This window comes from Pleuronectes platessa, chromosome 6 (genome assembly GCF_947347685.1).
Source record: "Pleuronectes platessa chromosome 6, fPlePla1.1, whole genome shotgun sequence".
Taxonomy (NCBI): Eukaryota; Metazoa; Chordata; class Actinopteri; order Pleuronectiformes; family Pleuronectidae; genus Pleuronectes; species Pleuronectes platessa.
Window position 1 is genome coordinate 7,038,204 of NC_070631.1, and position 17,677 is coordinate 7,055,880.

The following is a 17,677-nucleotide window of genomic DNA, read 5'->3' on the forward strand; positions in this document are numbered from 1 at the left end:
AAATTAGGTCAAGTCTCTCGTCATCAATCCTAAAACAGTGGTCCTATGATTTGATGTTTCAGTAACCAAATGCAGCTTTTATCAAAAAGTCAAAGTATCTGAGATTTAGGAATAAATTCTCAGGTTAAACTGCAACATTGCAACCACTATTTTAATGCTTTATAAAATAATAAAAAACACAAGAGTGCCTCGGATAACTACTAGTTAAAGTCGTCAATATTGTTGTATGGCCTTTAAACAATATTAATGTAATGTTGTTTTTCTAGTGACTATATTGTTGATAATATAGAAACTTATAAAAATAAACCGGTTGTACTAACGGGAATTAACTGAGCTCTGGTGAGCGCCTATGAACTCAAACATGTCCCACAGTGTAATATGGAACCAAATTCCTTCAGGTGTTTCACTGCCGTTGTTTTTTACGCTCACAAAATAATTAAATACTTTGATGGAAACATTTGGCGAACAGCCGTTATATCTTGTGCATGTATTCATGGTGCCCAGAGGATGAATCTCACAGACTTAAGGGATGTCCAGATTTTTGTTCATGCCCTATGATGTAGTTTACATTTGTGGTTTTTCATCTACAACCTTAAATCAGATTCAGACAGAAGTTAACCGCAGGTCATTCTCTGAATTTTGTCTAAATCTTTGGAATATGACTAAAACCCTGCAGAACTAACCAGAGACCATCTTGCTATGGGATCATACCAGCTGCAACACAACATGTTGACGCTCAGTGGTCATTACGCCATTATCACACGAGTCCTCAGTAAAAACAGAGGAGCGACCATGACCTCGACCTTTATTTTCATCTCAATCAGACACGTGCAAAAATTTTCGTCAGGGCATTTTGCACAGTTGTGACACAAATCTGTCCACAGACACACATCTGCCAAAGTCCCATCTGTGGTAGTTCACACAACACTGGGTGTTTCCAGGACCACACACACGTACCCAGCTGCATTATTTATTGTATGTTGAGTTTCATTTAGCAGATACTAAACACATATCAGTGCAAGAATGTTGCCATGCTAGCATTAGCATTTCACTGTGTTTAAGTCTCAGAGCTGTTAATACGGCTGATTCAGCTATCAAGCACATTCCAATTCACCAGTTATTCATCACACAATCTGACAGACCGCAAACTAGATCTCATCCCCTGACACTGACTGTCACCAAGATGCCATTAGACTTCATCTACTGCAACATGCGGTGAACCTTCAAGATGGTTGATCCTACAAAGACGAGGAGAGGAGGACAGGAGAGGAGGGGAGGAAAGGAGATGAGGAGGACAAGAGAGGAGAGGACAGGAGATGAGAGGTGAAAAGGAGATCAGGGGGACAGGAGAGGAGAGGAGCCAGGTAGCTTCACCATTAGAGAGAGGAAAACACAAAGCCAAGCTCTGCAGCTCGATTCCTCTCCAGCCACTGTATTCCTCTCTCTCCCACTGACCAGCTAAATATTTTATCAGCTGGCAAAAGAACCTACAAGCCCGAAGGCCAGAGGCTCTTTTTTGTTTGTTTCTTTATTGAAGAAAGTAACTGTGTGCATGTGTTTGTTTGTGTGTGTCAGAGGGGGGTGGATGGAGGGCTGAGTATGCTCACTGACCACGACGTCACCGGTGTGCTTTTGATTGGTCACTTTGAAGTCTCTCTCTCTCTCTCTCTCTCTCTCTCTCTCTCTCTCTCTCTCTCTCTCTCTCTCTCTCTCTCTCTCTCTCTCTCTCTCTCTCTCTCTCTCTCTCTCTCTCTCTCTCTCTCTCTCTCTCTCTCTCTCTCTCTCTCTCTCTCTCTCTCCTGGATGAACGACCTTGAGCAGGCGCGAAGGGCTGTGTTGCCATGGCAACGAAGCCTCGCGCAACCAGTAACAGCTGGATGCAACAGCACTCCCTGAATTTTAGCGGGAGTCGCCACGTTAATAAAGCCGCCTCCTCCTCCTCCTCCTCCTCCTCCTCCTCCTCCTCCTCCTCCTCCTCCTCCTCCTCCTCCTCCTCCTCCTCCTCCTCCTCCTCCTCCTCCTCCTCCTCCTCCTCCTCCTCCTCCTCCTCCTCCTCCTCCTCCTCCTCCTCCTCCACCACCACCACCACCACCACCACCTTCAGCGCCCTCCCCTCAGACACATGGGCTCGTACCACAACACAAAAGAAAGCCACGGCCGCACGAGTACAGTATGTTTTAATGAATTAACTTATTTAGCTTCCTGCCCACCAGGTGATTGCAGATACCAGGAGTGAAACGCAACGGAGAAGAAGACGAAGACGGCAGAGGAACAAAAGTACAAGTAACAAAACTAAACGCAGAACAGGGAGAAACGCAGCGAGACGGGCACTTGACATTCCGCTCACAGAAGAAATAGCTCTCAGAAAAAGGACACTAGCTGCACTGAGGCATTGTGGGGAAAGAAAGGAAACAGAAAGCAAGGATACAGAGTCGACTGTTGTTCTGACGGCGCGTCAGCTCATCCCTCTCTTTCTCTCTCTCTTCTCCTCTGCTTCTCATCCGTACATTCTGAGAACTGATATTCAGTTATTCTTCTCGGACAAACCTAAGTTAACTTAACTTCACCAATAAAAATATATTATTAACCTCCCTCAAGCCATTTTTCATCGGAAATGAGGAAATTCAGAAATAAAGATTGACAGAAATTCCAAACAGGTCAAATAGTAGAAGTGACTGGCACAGCTCATGGATCAATTTCAGGCCAATGCGCAGACCTGACCCATGTTTGCTGTTAGTGTGATCGAGTCAACACGTATTAAGTGACCTGGTTTCACAACTCGCTCCAGATCTGTGTGTGGTAAGAGTTAACATTATCCTCAGGTTTTCCCTGTTAAAAATATCAAATACAGCAATTTATGCATTTTAAAAAGCAATTTTATCAACAATTAAAATGTCATTTAAGTCCAATATGTATCAGCACATTAATTACAATTTAAATGAGAACGAAAATAACAAATTTAAATTACAATGTTTTAGTCCTTCATTGCGATGAAGCTCAAACCCAGCATCATCAGATGACCAATCCCGAGTCAGTCTCTGCCGTCATTTATGATGTTTCACCCCGTTTATATAGCAACAAATAACTAATTAAAAAACCTAACCTTACTGGAGAAACAAATCCGAGTAATACAAACATATTTGAGAAATTTATTAGACTTTATTAGACTTACTGTGACTTTTTAGTTTGCCCCATTCCCCATCCGCTAACACGGAGGAGACGGGACTCATGACCTATACTGCAGTCGGCAAACAGGTGGCAAATTTGGCTTCACTTTTGGTGAGCAATCATGTCGTCCATTTTCATATACAGTTCATGCCGTCCCCAGGGAATGGCTGACGAATTAGTGTATCTATATTGTGAATAGTGGGGGGCACTGGAGGCGGACAGGGTTTTAAGTGACCATGGGCCAAATAATCCCCAGTTTCAGTAAACCGCTTGTTGTATGTCATTCCACTTATCACACACACACACAGGTTTCCATTTAGAAAAAACGCCCGGAACCACTTTTAAAGAAGTGAAAATTGAGATTGATACAAGTGCTGTTTAAACTCTACAGGGAAGCTGCAGCAGTGATGTGTTTCCTGCAGACTTCATGCGTGAATGAACAATAACGACTGCAGCCAACAGTCTAGTGTAAGCGGTCAAAGGCAGTTTTGATGCATCACAACACAAAAGTTTGTGTCGGTCGCAAATCCCACTTTGGGAAATACAATGTCAGACTGTGCTCGAACCAAACTGTAATTACAAATGTCAGACAATTCCTTTTAAATTTTATACAAATCTGATTCACTGGACTTGAGAGTCCTCGCAACTTTTTTAAAAGGGGCTGTTGTTTGCGACACAGAGCTTGTGGTGTTGAAGCACCGAAACTTTCTACTGTATTATCTTGACTCGTGAAAGCAACTTCCGGCACAACCACGAGAGCATAGCTCCAAACACACACACGCACACGCACGCACGTACGCACACAAAGTAAAAGGAAGTTACAGTTGTATTTTTATACGAGTGTGAAATACTTATGAGTACATTTATGGGAAGGACGGTGAGAGTCAGAGAAACAAGAGTCAACAAGTAATTAAAATAATCGCAACCTTACAGGATGAACTTACATCTCTGATGCTCATTAAGTAGAACTTAAAGCTTTTACATTCACACTATTTAATTGATTGTTAAATAAGTCAAATGGCCTTACGAGGCTCTAAAAGCAGCCAATGTGTTTTTTAACTGGCTGTGGATGGCAGCCGTGGTTTCAAACTGTTCGCCGTACGATAAAATAAAACTCATTTGGGTGTCAAAGCCAAAGCCAACTCGTAAATCCTCTGCCTATCTCCAATTCATTATCAGAAGAGCAGCAGCAAAGTGTGGGTCCTGATGACACTGCAGGTGGGAGTGCTGACTCTGTGGCTCGGGAGGAGAGAGACATATTACATCGACATATGAAACATGTCTGATGAAACATTAGAGGAGAGAGAAAACATCCAAATCCAGTGTTAGTGTTTATTGTTTGAATGATTCAAGAGTATCAAACCTCAATACTTAATTTATCTTTTGCCTGCAGTACTGAAACTAAAATCTGGTGCCCTAAGTTGGCATCAAATGTCAGGTCAATATTTACTAGTATTTACCTCTCCCCTGAGGAGCCAGTCATAACATTGAAACCGTAACCTTTTCATAACCACACATACAAAGATAAAGTGTAAGAAGTTAATTAAAACACAACAATGTCTCTCAGTAGAGTCAAGTCCTCCTGCAAGGCTGAGCAACACCATTGTCTAGTGCTTACACTTATAAAACAATCAAAAGCCTATTAATCTATACACCTGAATCCACATGATAGTTGCAGGTTTATCTAGATCTATGTTGTCATCTATTATTCCCTGACAATTTTACAAAATCTGGAAATTATCCGTATGTCACAAAGTGAAGAGAAGATTCCTAAATGCCTCCTAATCCACATATGCAATCCTGCTAACAATTTAAACAGCAAATACGTGAAAACTCAAATGTATCCGCTCTAACACAAGCTGCAATTAGGTTAATCATCATCCAAGGTTTCCTCTGAACATTGAATAGGAAAAAATACTGCAAGTGATATATTTTGTGAGACAGTTGTTAGTTCTCAAGAGCTAGAGCTCAAACATTGAGTCACTTAACATCATCTATTGTCAAATTAATCAGAATTATATTACCAGAACTGGGGGGGAGGGGGGCTGAAATAGCTCCACTCAATTAACTAACTCATTAGCAGTCGTGTTTACTTTTTATTTAATAAGACAAGTCCTGATTTAAATACTAATTTAACAAAATACTTGTTTTCACAAGATAATGGCAAAAGTATTGTTTTAGTATCAAAACTCAAATGATTAATAATAAAGCCAGAATTAGCTGTTTACTAATGTGTATAATGTGTCAGAAATTGGTTAAAATGCTCATCCTATATGTTCAGTGTCCAACATGAACCTTTAAATGTCTTGTTTTGTCCATTAAATATCCAAATATATTACGTTTACAATCATTTGAGAGAGACAGAGAAGTTTGGTATTCTTTCTTCAATAAACACTCAGTGATTATTAGCTAAATAGTTATCGATCATATTGTCAGTTATGACAAAAGATACCCAGCCCGATCATTTGGGACACACTCAGCACCGGGGATGTCCACCGCCGGACTCGAGATGCCTGAGTCCATGACAGGAGGACACAAATAAGTGAGATTAAAAAAGAAAAGAAAAAGAACCCTTCCTCCACAAAGCAAAATCAATGAGAGCTGATGAAGATTAATTCCTGTTTAACACGTCCTGACACATGGGAGACGACAACAGGACAACAGTTCAGCTCACTGCACTGCTGCTGGGGGAGGCAGGGGACAGAGAGACATACCATAGGGAGAGAGCAGCAAAGAATGTGAACGGTTTGAGTCAGACGACTTCCTGATTCCACTGAAGAGGAGTAAAAAAAAAAAAAAAAAGAGCCACACAGGGTAACGGACGTCAAAAACAAGATCAACAAAAGACCAGGAAGGACACAAAAGAGAAAAAAATACCAGGTTAAATTCCAACAAGAGGCTCCACCTGAGCCCCTCCCCTTTACACACACACAAACACACACAAACACTAACAGAGACGGGTGTGTGAGGATCCTCTCTCTCTCTCTCTCTCCCCCCCTCCTGCTTGGCCTGGTGAGCCCAGCCCCCCCAGCGCCTGACCCAGTCACCAGCATCCCCTGCTAACCTCTGTCCCCCTATTCCCCATTCAGCAAACATCATGCATCAATGTCGCCCGCCTCCTGCTCCCCGTCCACGCGTTCATCCCTCAGTCCGCTTACCCAGGTCCTCTCATGGGGGCCTATGGGGTCCGAGCAGCTTGCCCACGTCCCCCTCCTTGACCGTGGTTCGTTGTGTGCAGGCAGTAGGCGCGTGTGTGTCGGCACGTGTGCGAGGACTCGGGCCACGGAGTCGACTGTAAATCTGTCAGGAGAGAGGGGCTGTGAGAGGCGTCGTGGGCTACTCGCTGCCACACCCCTTCACTCGGCCAACAGAGGGTTCAGCTGCGATTAGTCCATTAAATGGTTGATCTACGCAAATTAATCACCAATTATTTCGATAATAGATTCATCGTTTAAAAACCCTTTGATACGCTGTAGATTAAGTGTGAGTTTACGTCGACAGAAGGAGCAGTGACACCTCTTATATGACACCAATACCAGATCATTTCAGAACAATAAACAAAACTAATTGTAAAGAGGACATGGAACGATGAGTTTTTAAGGTTGACCCGAATGCCTTGAATTTTTTAACCTGTGACCTTTGCCAAAATAAATGACGTCAAAATCAGTTTTCAATTGTTGCCTCTTTTTTTTCCACGTTTCTCCTCAAACAATGATATTTAATCCTAGTGGTAGTTTTGTGCCTTAAATCTCTTTATTACGCAACCAACACTGATACTGGGACAACTACACACCAGACCACTTAACAACAATAATCACAACAACGTAACCAACATGTCAACGAGGTCAAGTGTATGGGATAACTAAATCCAAACTAGAATGGCACTGTAGAGCGTATGTCTCCGCTCAGGTCTCTAAATGTGTCTGTTATTTTCATCAAGGTCCATTAATTATTCTCTCGGAAAAGGTGAAAATGTTAAAGAAAGTGAGAGAATTCCTGGATCTGCACCAAAATGTTAAGTGTTCTGCCCTGTCTCAAATCGCATCCTTCCACAAAGTTTCATGGAAATCCGCTTTTTTGTTTTGGTTTAATCTTGCTCACGCTTACATTTATGACATTTTGAACATTAAACATTTCCGATCAAAATAGTTTTACGCCGTTAAAAGGGGATCAAGAACAATTGCCGTTTTACTTTGGGTATTTCATTGTCAGGAATTATGCAAGAAGAAGAAGAAGAAGGAGAAGAAGAAGAAGAAGAAGGGGGTGTCTGTCATTTATCAATCAAAAGTCATAACCACTCTCCTTTGTTGCAGCGTCTCAAATATGAGGGTCGGCTGCGTATCGTCAGTCGACGTCAAATTGAATCAAGGACAATGACAATAATGAAAATAATCATCAAGAAACAATATTGCAGATGACAAAAAGGTAGATTTTAACACTGAACACAATGTAATAAATTCACACCCCTCACCTGTCTGACACTGACACACACATACACACACACACAAACACACACAGCATCACCTCCATTCACCTCATGTGAAGAGATGGCCACTATTATTCAGTGTGAGCAGGTACTGTAATAGGGCTCTGGTGACATGCTCAAGGACACGGTGCTTCTCCAAAGAGACACACACTTACAAACACGCCCACACACGCGCACACACGCACACACAGGGATCAACCCGGGGACGTTCAGGGATCCAGGGCAGTGTATGGTGTGTGTGTGTGTGTGTGTGTATTACGCACAGGGCCACGTTGCTGCCCCCTGCAGACATACAGTGAAATACATTACTGAGGAAGAAGCAGATGACAGGAGGAGGTGGAGGAGGTGATGAAGGAGACGTAACGTGAAAAAAACACAACCAGCAGCCACCACTCACTCTCACCACACGCGTGTACAAAGCCAATGCGTGATCCAGCCGGTGCACCAGCCCGCACACTGGACACATGCAGGGGAGTCGGTGCACTTTTCTATGGGCTCTGCACACGGGACCCGGGCAGGCTGAGCGACATCCACTCAGCCCTGTCACTAACATGCACACACACAGTCTCTATCAGACATGATGCATGTGATCCACGATGTGATCGTGCGTGCAACAAACCTTTCCGTACAAATTCCACTCATGTTGCAACCGCGTCAGCCCCCCCCCCCCCTACCCCCCCACCGACAGCCCTCTGCAGCCCGGACAAACCCGTCAACTGTCACCGCTGTCCGTCTCGTGCAACGTGTGTGCGTGTGCAAGTGCAAACCGTGCGGTGCATGTGTGCGTGTGCAAAAATAAAACAAACTTCCCGCGGTATCGTGTCAATTTGGGAACACTTCTACGACCCAGCCAGCCTGTGCGTAAACTACCCAAGCCCCGGCACCGTCTCCAAGTTCTCACCCGGGCTGAGCCGCTCTCCGCTCCGCAGCCCGGGCTGTCACACGAGCAGCAGCCCCGGTGCACACCTCACCCCCGGCACGGAGAGGTTAGCGAAGCCCCGCTGTCACGCTCTGGATGACCATGCACTGTGCCCTCCGCACCGATGCCAATATTGTGTGTTGCACCGCCGCTGGGAAACCACACTCGCTGCGTGTCCGTCCTCCACCTCGCATCGCAAACCGAATGAAAAGTGGCGTGAAATCCGCCGAGTGACACCAGAGAGCGCGCGGCGAGGTCTTACCTTGACGCCGCTGTCTGTCCGCCGGGCTCGATAATTTCTTCTTTACACCATTAACTCTCCGCCATCTTCGGCACTGTTTGTTTAAATGGGAAACACTCCCGGAGCTCAAGAAGCCAGTTCTGTAAGTTGAGGCTTCGCAGGGGGTTCTGGGTAAAGGAGTTCCTGCGAGGGGAGCGCGTCGCCTCCGCGCCGCCGCCCACCACCCGGAAGCGGACTACAAGGCGGACTCCACCGCCGCCACGGGAGGGAGGAGACGGGGGTGGCGCTGGTGGAGCAGCCGCTGTCTGTGTCGCTGCTCACAGACGGATGTCAGTGACGGAGAGGAGACACACGAGGCGGTTTGTATTCTATGTTTCAAGGCAACAGCAGCAGCGCCACGTTAAAACCAACTCCGACCCATTTGCTCCAAGACGCGTGAAGTAAAGCACAATATCCGGAGTTTGTGCGTAAAGACGCGTCTGAGCGCACAGAGGAGCAGACAGACTGAAGTTCAGAGCAAATTAGGTCGCGGGCGTCTTATCCTCCACTGATGAGGAGGAGTTGGTCCATTTGGAAAAGTAAAAGTGGTTCACGCGCCAGGGTCATCCTCTTTAATGAAAGCTGGGATTAGTTAACACTTTACAGCACCGCTCCATTTGTAAAACTCAATTCACTGCCATGCTGTCACATCAGGGCTCCAATGTAATTACTTTTTACTTATGTTGCTACAATACCAGCATGATGGTTCACGTGCCCCCTCGCGCACTTTGCATATGGAGGATTAAATCATACATCCACCAGGGGGCCAATCAGGAAGAGGAAGTGTGGCGACACTTGGGGGAGGTCAAAGCATGTTAATGTAATCGTCATAAACAGATTCCACGTTTGAAGATGCAGAATCTGTAGGCGAGCGTCGAGGGTTTTCAGAGCTTGACGTCTGCTGCTTTGCGTTTCCAGTTTTGACCAATCACATGTGAGCAGGCTTTGGTTGCCCTGCAGGTACAACGTCCACGTGGAGAGCAGAAGAACACGTTGACCCAAATGCATCAGCTATTTAATTTATCTGCATTCATAAGCAGATGGCAGTTGAAAGAGTTTAGCCAAAATGTTGTCTGGACCCAAAACACCTACAAACAAATATCGCTGTTTGTCTTTTGTGAGGAGCAACGTTCAACTTGTGTAATAAAAGAAACAAGTCAGACAGTAAAGAGTTTACGAGTGTTGTTGATGCTGAGATTCACAGGAGAGACCATGGTCCTAGTGACTTTAGAAACGGTTCGTTAGGGGGACGAGTTTTAAAAGTTTCCTTTCCACCAATGATGTGTTGAGCCAAAGCTGCCGCCGACCTTACTTTCTGATATCGCCCCCCACTGGTCAGTGTTGAATTGCATGTTGCAGCTAATGCTGCTGTAGTCGGGCTGACTTGGGAAAACAAAACAAAAAAACATTCCTGTCATCGAATTGATCCAAGCCGGCCTGGTGGTGTAGTTATTGAAATCAAATTTGCAAAAGCACTCGTACAGTTCTTTAAATTGATTCTTGTCTGATAACTTTCTGCCTATTTCATACTATATTTTTTTATCATGAAACAGTGGCTAGTTGTGTGTCCAATTAAATTAATTAAAGTGAACTTGTGATTCCTCATTCCTCGCTGTGAGCATTTGAAGACTTGAAGAGTGAATTCTACCATCTTAATAAACCAAAACTTATATTGAAACTGGGAGGTAAAAATTCACAAAAATATTTGTGTGAAGGAACAAACATGTAGTCGATGTGTTGATCATCTCCTGACGCCTGCCATATGCTAGCATTTATTACAAGGGGGTTTGATAATAACCGATTGTCACCCACAGTGGTGTTTGGACCAGCTTGTGGCTTAAAAAATAAAAAATAATAAAAGTCTTATATTAAAAACCATTTCACAAATTTGATCTAACAGTGGGTCAGTTGTATCACTATAGAGTATTTTACCACAGGAAATGATCAGATGTTACAACGTATAGTCACACCCCCTTAATAAGTGAGTTATAATATTTCTGTATGGTCATATCTATAAGATTAAGATTATCTAGCTGTATTCTTTACATTTATTATAATTTTATGATATCTTTAACTGTTTTTCAGTCTCAGTGGGATGTGTCAAAACAAACTAGGAACATCATTTACTCTGTGTAATAACCTAACAAAAAATCCTCTTATCCAAACTAACCATAAATTCAATCTGATTCCAGCCTATGACATGTGAGGATTCTAAATATTTTGGGGTGTTATGACTTTGGCTTTAATTATACAAGACATTTAAAAGCCAACCTGTAAGGTGATCTGCACTCCCTGGTAATTTCCCCACGTTTGACAGATTAATTGCTAAAGGAAATGTTATTTGCTGCTCTTTTCCGTTTGAGGCAACCTGTTAAGAAAAGGGATCGTTCTACCATCAGATCTTGGTGGTTCCTCCTCATGAAGTGAAATGTCACTTCACTTCCCTGCAGCTCTTTTTGCAGGAGCCAGCCTTCTGTGAACTGGGTTTGTTTGACCCGAGGGTCTGTGGCTCCTTCAGGCCACGTATCTCTTATAGATGAGGCGCATATGTGAGCTCCATATGTGAGCTGGCAGGGTCAGAGTGGAGCAGTGACGTCCACACGGTGCCCGACTCCGCTGCCAAGATCTACAAGGCAGGGAAAGACAGCACCAAAATCTGTCACCATGGTTATACCAGGCAGACAGGAGCACACATCGATGGATAGATACACACAGGAAAACACACACACACACACGCCATGAGTCAGGATCCTATTGTGCCAGTGACAGTGGGAATGAAAGAAGATGAGAAGAGGAAGGTGAGAGAGCAGTGAGACAAGATGATGAGATAGTGGAGTTTAGTTTAAGGCAGATTAAGAGGACGCGGAGACAAGATCACAGATAATGATAAATGGTGCCCGGTGCCTGAAGAGAAGGGGAGCTGGGGAAACCTATAGGTGTTAAAGGCAACAAAGTAGAGAACGGGCGAGAGAAGAGGAGACTGCGGAGTTGTCAGTTTGATAGAGGACGACGGGAAGTGTAGCTCGTAAGAAAAAAAAAGGAAAAAGGACCTAGAGGGAGTGAAAATGAGAAAGACCTGCTCCAATTCTACGGGAAATATGAGGGAGGGGGTGCAAACGAGAAGAGAGAGAGAGAGAAAACTGTAAGGGACCAAGGATGGAGTGTAAGGAAATGTGGAAGTATGGATGTGGAGAAGGTTTAAAGCAATTAGCCCAGTGGGTCAGGCATAATTCATCAGGCGAAAGCAACAGAACGGCTAAAGGAGGAGAAAATCTGATTCGAATATCCCTCGGTGAGAGATGCAAAAATGTGAACGCAGAAATGATGCTTCAAAGATTTTTAAGAATTTATTTATTAGTTTATCACTTTTGTGCGCATCATACTGAAAAGAAACAAGCAAGCGTAGTGTGAGCGGTTCATTTTGTACTGTAAACCCATAGACACATTCACCCAGACACACACATGCAGGGATGAGTGGAAGCCAAAGGATTTAGAGACATTTTAAGCCTCCTTTAAAAAAAGAAATTAGACTTGGAAGACATTTGAGGTCTGCTGGCTGAATTATACCATCGAGCATCAGAGAGTTATAGTCAGTTTACAGAGCACTTCATTGTTCAGTTTATTTTCTATCCCTGCCCTTTACACTGTCTGTAAACTGATTCTGCACGTTAATATACATAAATACTATATATTAGTCTATATTCATAGAGTTATTACTAAGATTTTAAAAAATCTAGATACAATAATCACTATTTGATCTTCTTTCATTTAAGTACCATGTGTTTTTATTTTTTTTAAGCAACTCAACTACAAAACACAACTTGATTCATGTGATACGGAAAGAAAACTAATGCCTGCCTGGAAGGTAGGATAAAATATTTAGAATTGTAAAACCTAAACGTCCGGCTCGGACAATAGTTGGCAGTAAGGTTCGTAATAAATGGCCGACAGCTGGCAAAACATTTGAACAGGCACACACAGAATAACGTATGAGTTATATTATTAAAATTGACAGTTAATATACTTTTTTAACTATTATTACATAAAATACAAATGGATTTGTGATTATAGGATATATACATATATTTGATTTATTGATTAGAGCAAAGAGATCGATGATTTCTACTAAACGTTATGGGATATTTCAGAAATTTGTCATCACAAAGAATTAGATGAACTGAAAATCTGCCACAATCGCCTGTGAGAGTGAAACAGTAGAATTCAAGTAAAAACAGTGGTGAATTGTTGTCTGTAGCTTCAGGTTGCACTTCCACAATATTTAAAGCCACGTTATAATGGTCCTTATTGTCTGTCATTTGGAAAATTTCCATAGCGCTGCCTGAGGCTACAAGAAAATGGAAATGGCAGGAAGTGAAAATTGTAAGGAAACACAAGCACGCAGCAGAATTACTTGTACTGTACCTCAGCCTCAAACTGCGTCTCCTAAAAGATACAATAAAGCACACTTACGGCCTAATGTCATTTCATTAGATGTGTAGAGAGTGGACAGAGGACGGACGTGTTTTATTTACCAGCTTATTGTCGAGACAGTTCCTCTGTGAGAATTTAGGGGACGGAACTGAGAGAGAGAGAGAGAGAGAGAGAGAGAGAGAGAGAGAGAGAGAGCGAGAGAGCGAGAGAGAGAGAGAGAGAGAGAGAGAGAGAGAGAGAGAGAGAGAGAGAGAGAGAGAGGGTTGTGGTAAGGTGAGAAGAACAGGGAAGCTGTTTAAAATTCTAAACAGGTAGGAACAAGGCTTCAGGAGGGTTGTGGAACCGCTAGCAGCACACACACACACACACACACACACACACACACACACACACAGACTGACATGGTCAGAGGAAAGAGCCAACCTGTAGAAAATGCAGAAAATCCTTTTACGTTTCTATGTCGAAGGGAAATTCTGAACAGAGAATGAACTGATAGCTCCCTGGTGGAATAGATCAATCACTCAGTCATTCCCTAATTATAGATTAATGTGTTAGTAAATCTTGATTGTTTAATATAACAATACGTTTTTTTTTGTCCCGCTCATCAGACATAATGAGATTTTCTCCCTCCAAGACTTGGAGAATTGTAACTGGTATCTTGAGCTGTTTTCTGACAGTTGATTGGCTGATAGAAAAATAATGAGTTAGTCACTGCTTTGTATCTTGTATGTGCTGTGATAGAATATACATTATAAACTGGTTTGAATTCAGAAACTTGAAATTTAAGTTGGAAACTGAAGAATCCGCTTTATTTTGCCTTCATCAGGAAAATTGCGTATAAATTTGAGTTTAACAACAGTTATTCACACATAAGACTGTGGAGCCTGGAAGCTGCATTGCTAATGCTCCACGTCCAACAGGATTGGTGGTAAATATGACACAGGAAGGTTAATAGGTGGCCTTCTTTATATATATATATAATATATATAGACAGAGTTTGAAGTGGGCTTATTTGCACTCAAATAAATGTACAATATAAAAACAAATGGAAGGAAATTACTCTGAGGTCACTAATGAGAAAAAGAAAAGGGGGTCTACCCACACGGACACACGGAGATAACGGTGTCAGCGATTTTGAGAATAAAGAATAAAGATGTACAATTTATGAGAATTAATTCATAATATTAACGTTATCGTAACAATTTAGACTTTGAAAAGAGGAAATTGCAGCAGGGCTATCGTACATATGGAATCTTTACATCTGGGGTCCATTCAAAGGGATTTCATAGTTACTCAAGAAGCGGTGAGATTGTTCATCAAGATTTTGGATCCAGAAAGACATCAGTTCTGGCAAAGCTGGCTTCTGCTTGAACCTGCTGTTTTGAGATATGATTTTCTTTCTTCTTATATTACAACTTATTTTCTTAAAGTAACGACTTTTTGTGTGTAATCTACATGGTTATTCTCAAAATCTCCGATAATTTGAGATAAAGATGGAGCTGTGGAAACCGATTAGCTTGTTGTACATTTATGAATCCACCATTTGGTCCAGTCCCATGTAGCCATTAGACCCCTGCCTCCATTTATGTTTGTGAAACCTACCTCAGCATCGTCCAATGCAAAATCAATACGACATGATTGAGCAGATAAAGCGAAAAACGGGGGGGGGGGGGGGCAGTTGTTGAATCACCGGCTCGAAGGCCTCGGGGGACGATAAAGTTGCTGTTTGGAAAAAAACAAAACCCACAGAGGCGGAGGAATCAGTGAGAAAGGAAGATGGAGCCTGGGACGGTGTGTTTACTGTCACAGTGGAGGAGTGCACGGAATGAGTGTGACCGAGAGAGAGAGAGAGAGTGCAGGCACTGAAGGAGCAGATGAGACTCTACAAGCACACGTGACCTTGCTCGTGCTGTCAGTTGTCCTACTTGCCGGCCGGGCCCCGTGTGTTTGCATGCACACGCGTATATAGGTGTGTACAAATTCATGTTCCAGATGCACAGCTTGTCGTCTCCCCCCCCACGTTGCATGCTGCACATACACACAGAAAACATTCCACCCAGTCTAGAGGACATGCATAAATCATATTCATATTCCCTCCACATTTTCGTTGATTTCTGTGTTGCGCAATGTGAAAGCTTGAGGCGAAAAGGACATGTGTCTGAGTCCACGGCCGAGGTCTCCACCAACTCTATAAGCTCACAGTGCTGCACGGCACATAATAATCCTGCCGCACGCCCCCAGGCTGCCAGGAGTAACCACAAGAGCACTTTTAAAAGTCTCCATATATAGGGAGGTTAATTAATTGCCAAACTACTAAGAGAGAACAGAACAAATTCAAGCTGCAATCAATCTCAATTTGAGAGCACACAGGGACAGATTTAGAGTCCTATAAGCACAAAATCCTGATTTTGCGCGCACTCAGCTCAACACGTGTCCTCATAATTTCACCCAGACGTGTCGGTAGTCTGAGCTTTGGAGAACTTGAAGAGAGGCTTTAAAACTGTTTGTCAGCCAACATCTATTCCATAGTTCTGCCTGGAGGTGAATGATAAAAACAAAACAAAAAACAGACCGTGTTGATGGGTGACCTCTCAAGGATTTCTTTTTTTAAATCATAATTATTATGAGCACGTTATTAGTGCCACAATGGAAAACCCACCTCTGTGTTTTCACCTTGTTTTTATAGCATCAAATTAACATTTCAACAAACATCAGTGCGGTAGGATCTACCTTAAATGACAAAAACCATCAACTGAATTAATTTGTAGTATTTACGACCTATTCTGCCGCCGGCCACCAGGGTAAGATGGTTTGGCTTCACTTTTAGGGAACAGTCATGTCGTCTATCTTTATACACAGTCTGTGGCTCACACCATTCATTCAAAATACAAAATTCTATCATTGATCCGCAAACCATTTCTAATTTTTAGGTTAACTAAAACTGGATGATGTGCAGCCTCGCATGTCCAAGCTCTTCCATAGCCGTATAGTGTTTTGTCTCTTTCTGCCTTTGTCTATTTTTGTCAGCATTGTTCTTTTTACCAAGCTGTGACTTAATCAGAATTTGTTGATGTTATTTACCGCCCTTGATTAAAACAGTCGTACACAAACATGCACACACTCAAACCCATTTAATGATGGAAATAAACCTACAGAGAGGTCTTTTTCTTCCTTTTCTCATTTTTCCTATCTCTTTTTCCCTCCATCCAGTCATTTAGTTGCTCATTTATCTCAATCTTCTCTGTAGCCTCTCTATTTCACCTTTCCTCTTTTTATCTGTACCATTTCAGAGTCTGCTCTAATTTGCATTTGCCGGCTCTGATGGACACTGATAGACCACGACTCGTCTCCTCACAACACAGACAAACACACACACACACACACACACACACACACACACGTCTGTCTTTGTATAGCCGTGACGACAGTGACAGGATCCGTTCCATAACCTCTTATCCTAATGCAAAACCAAACCTCTGACTTAAACCTAATTCTAACCATGACCTTAAAACCAAGTCTTAACTCTCCGAAAGCCCTTGTCATTGCGACATTTTTTAGAATTAATCTTAAATCAATCGAAAATTGATTTAAGATTTTTTAATAACACAGTTTGGCTCCCAGTTATATTACAGAACTACAAACTCCCTATGCTCTGAGACGTTAACTTAGATCAGCTCGCTAGTAGCTCCTGCATCAAGTCTGGTAGCTATCCGGACCCTGAGGCTCTGGATTTCTTTACCTAGAGGAGACTTGTTCGCACTTTACCTGTTTTTAAATCATTGCTTAACACATATTTCAATAGAAAAGCCTTTTAATGCCTGATTTTTGAATGGCTTTAATGGTAGATGGTCATATAGCACCGTTCTAGTCTTTACAGTACATACAATTTGGGGTTCAGTGTCTTGGCCAAGGACACTTTGGCAAAACGTAATGGGAGAGACTGGGATCTAACTGTGGACCCTCTGGTTGCTGAACAACCCAAAGCCATGTATTTTATCTTTCATGTCATATCTTTTATTTTGTTCTGTGTTGTTTTATTTCCATAAATTTTGGAGAGCACTTAGTAACATTGATTAGATGCAACAGAAATTGTATTATTATTTTAATTTGATTGTATTATATGTCCCTACTATGATGGCTTTGAACCTGAATTTGTCCTCACAGGAGAAGAAAGACATACAGACACACACACTACACACTCTCTCACTCTCTCTCCCCTCCATTATTCTCTGTAGCTCTACTGTAAATCATAGCACTCTACTCGACATTACTCTCCGTCGGTCTGTTTCTCTTCCCCTCCCTTCACCACTTTGTCTTCTCTCCCGTCTCAGTCCTCTGATCCCTCCAGATGTTTCCTCACTCCTTCATCCTCCACCACCAGGCCTACACCTGC

General features: G+C 42.8%; 1 protein-coding gene across 1 annotated transcript in view; it reads right to left on the reverse strand.

Moving 5' to 3' along the window:
* LOC128442013 (nuclear receptor coactivator 3-like) overlaps window positions 1-8,978 on the reverse strand; it is a 49,096-nt gene extending 40,118 nt beyond the window's left edge. Inside the window, 1 exon segment of the mRNA XM_053424176.1 lies at window positions 8,836-8,978. The gene's annotated coding sequence lies outside the window, so the exon portion shown is untranslated.
* Window positions 8,979-17,677: the final 8,699 nt, after the last annotated feature.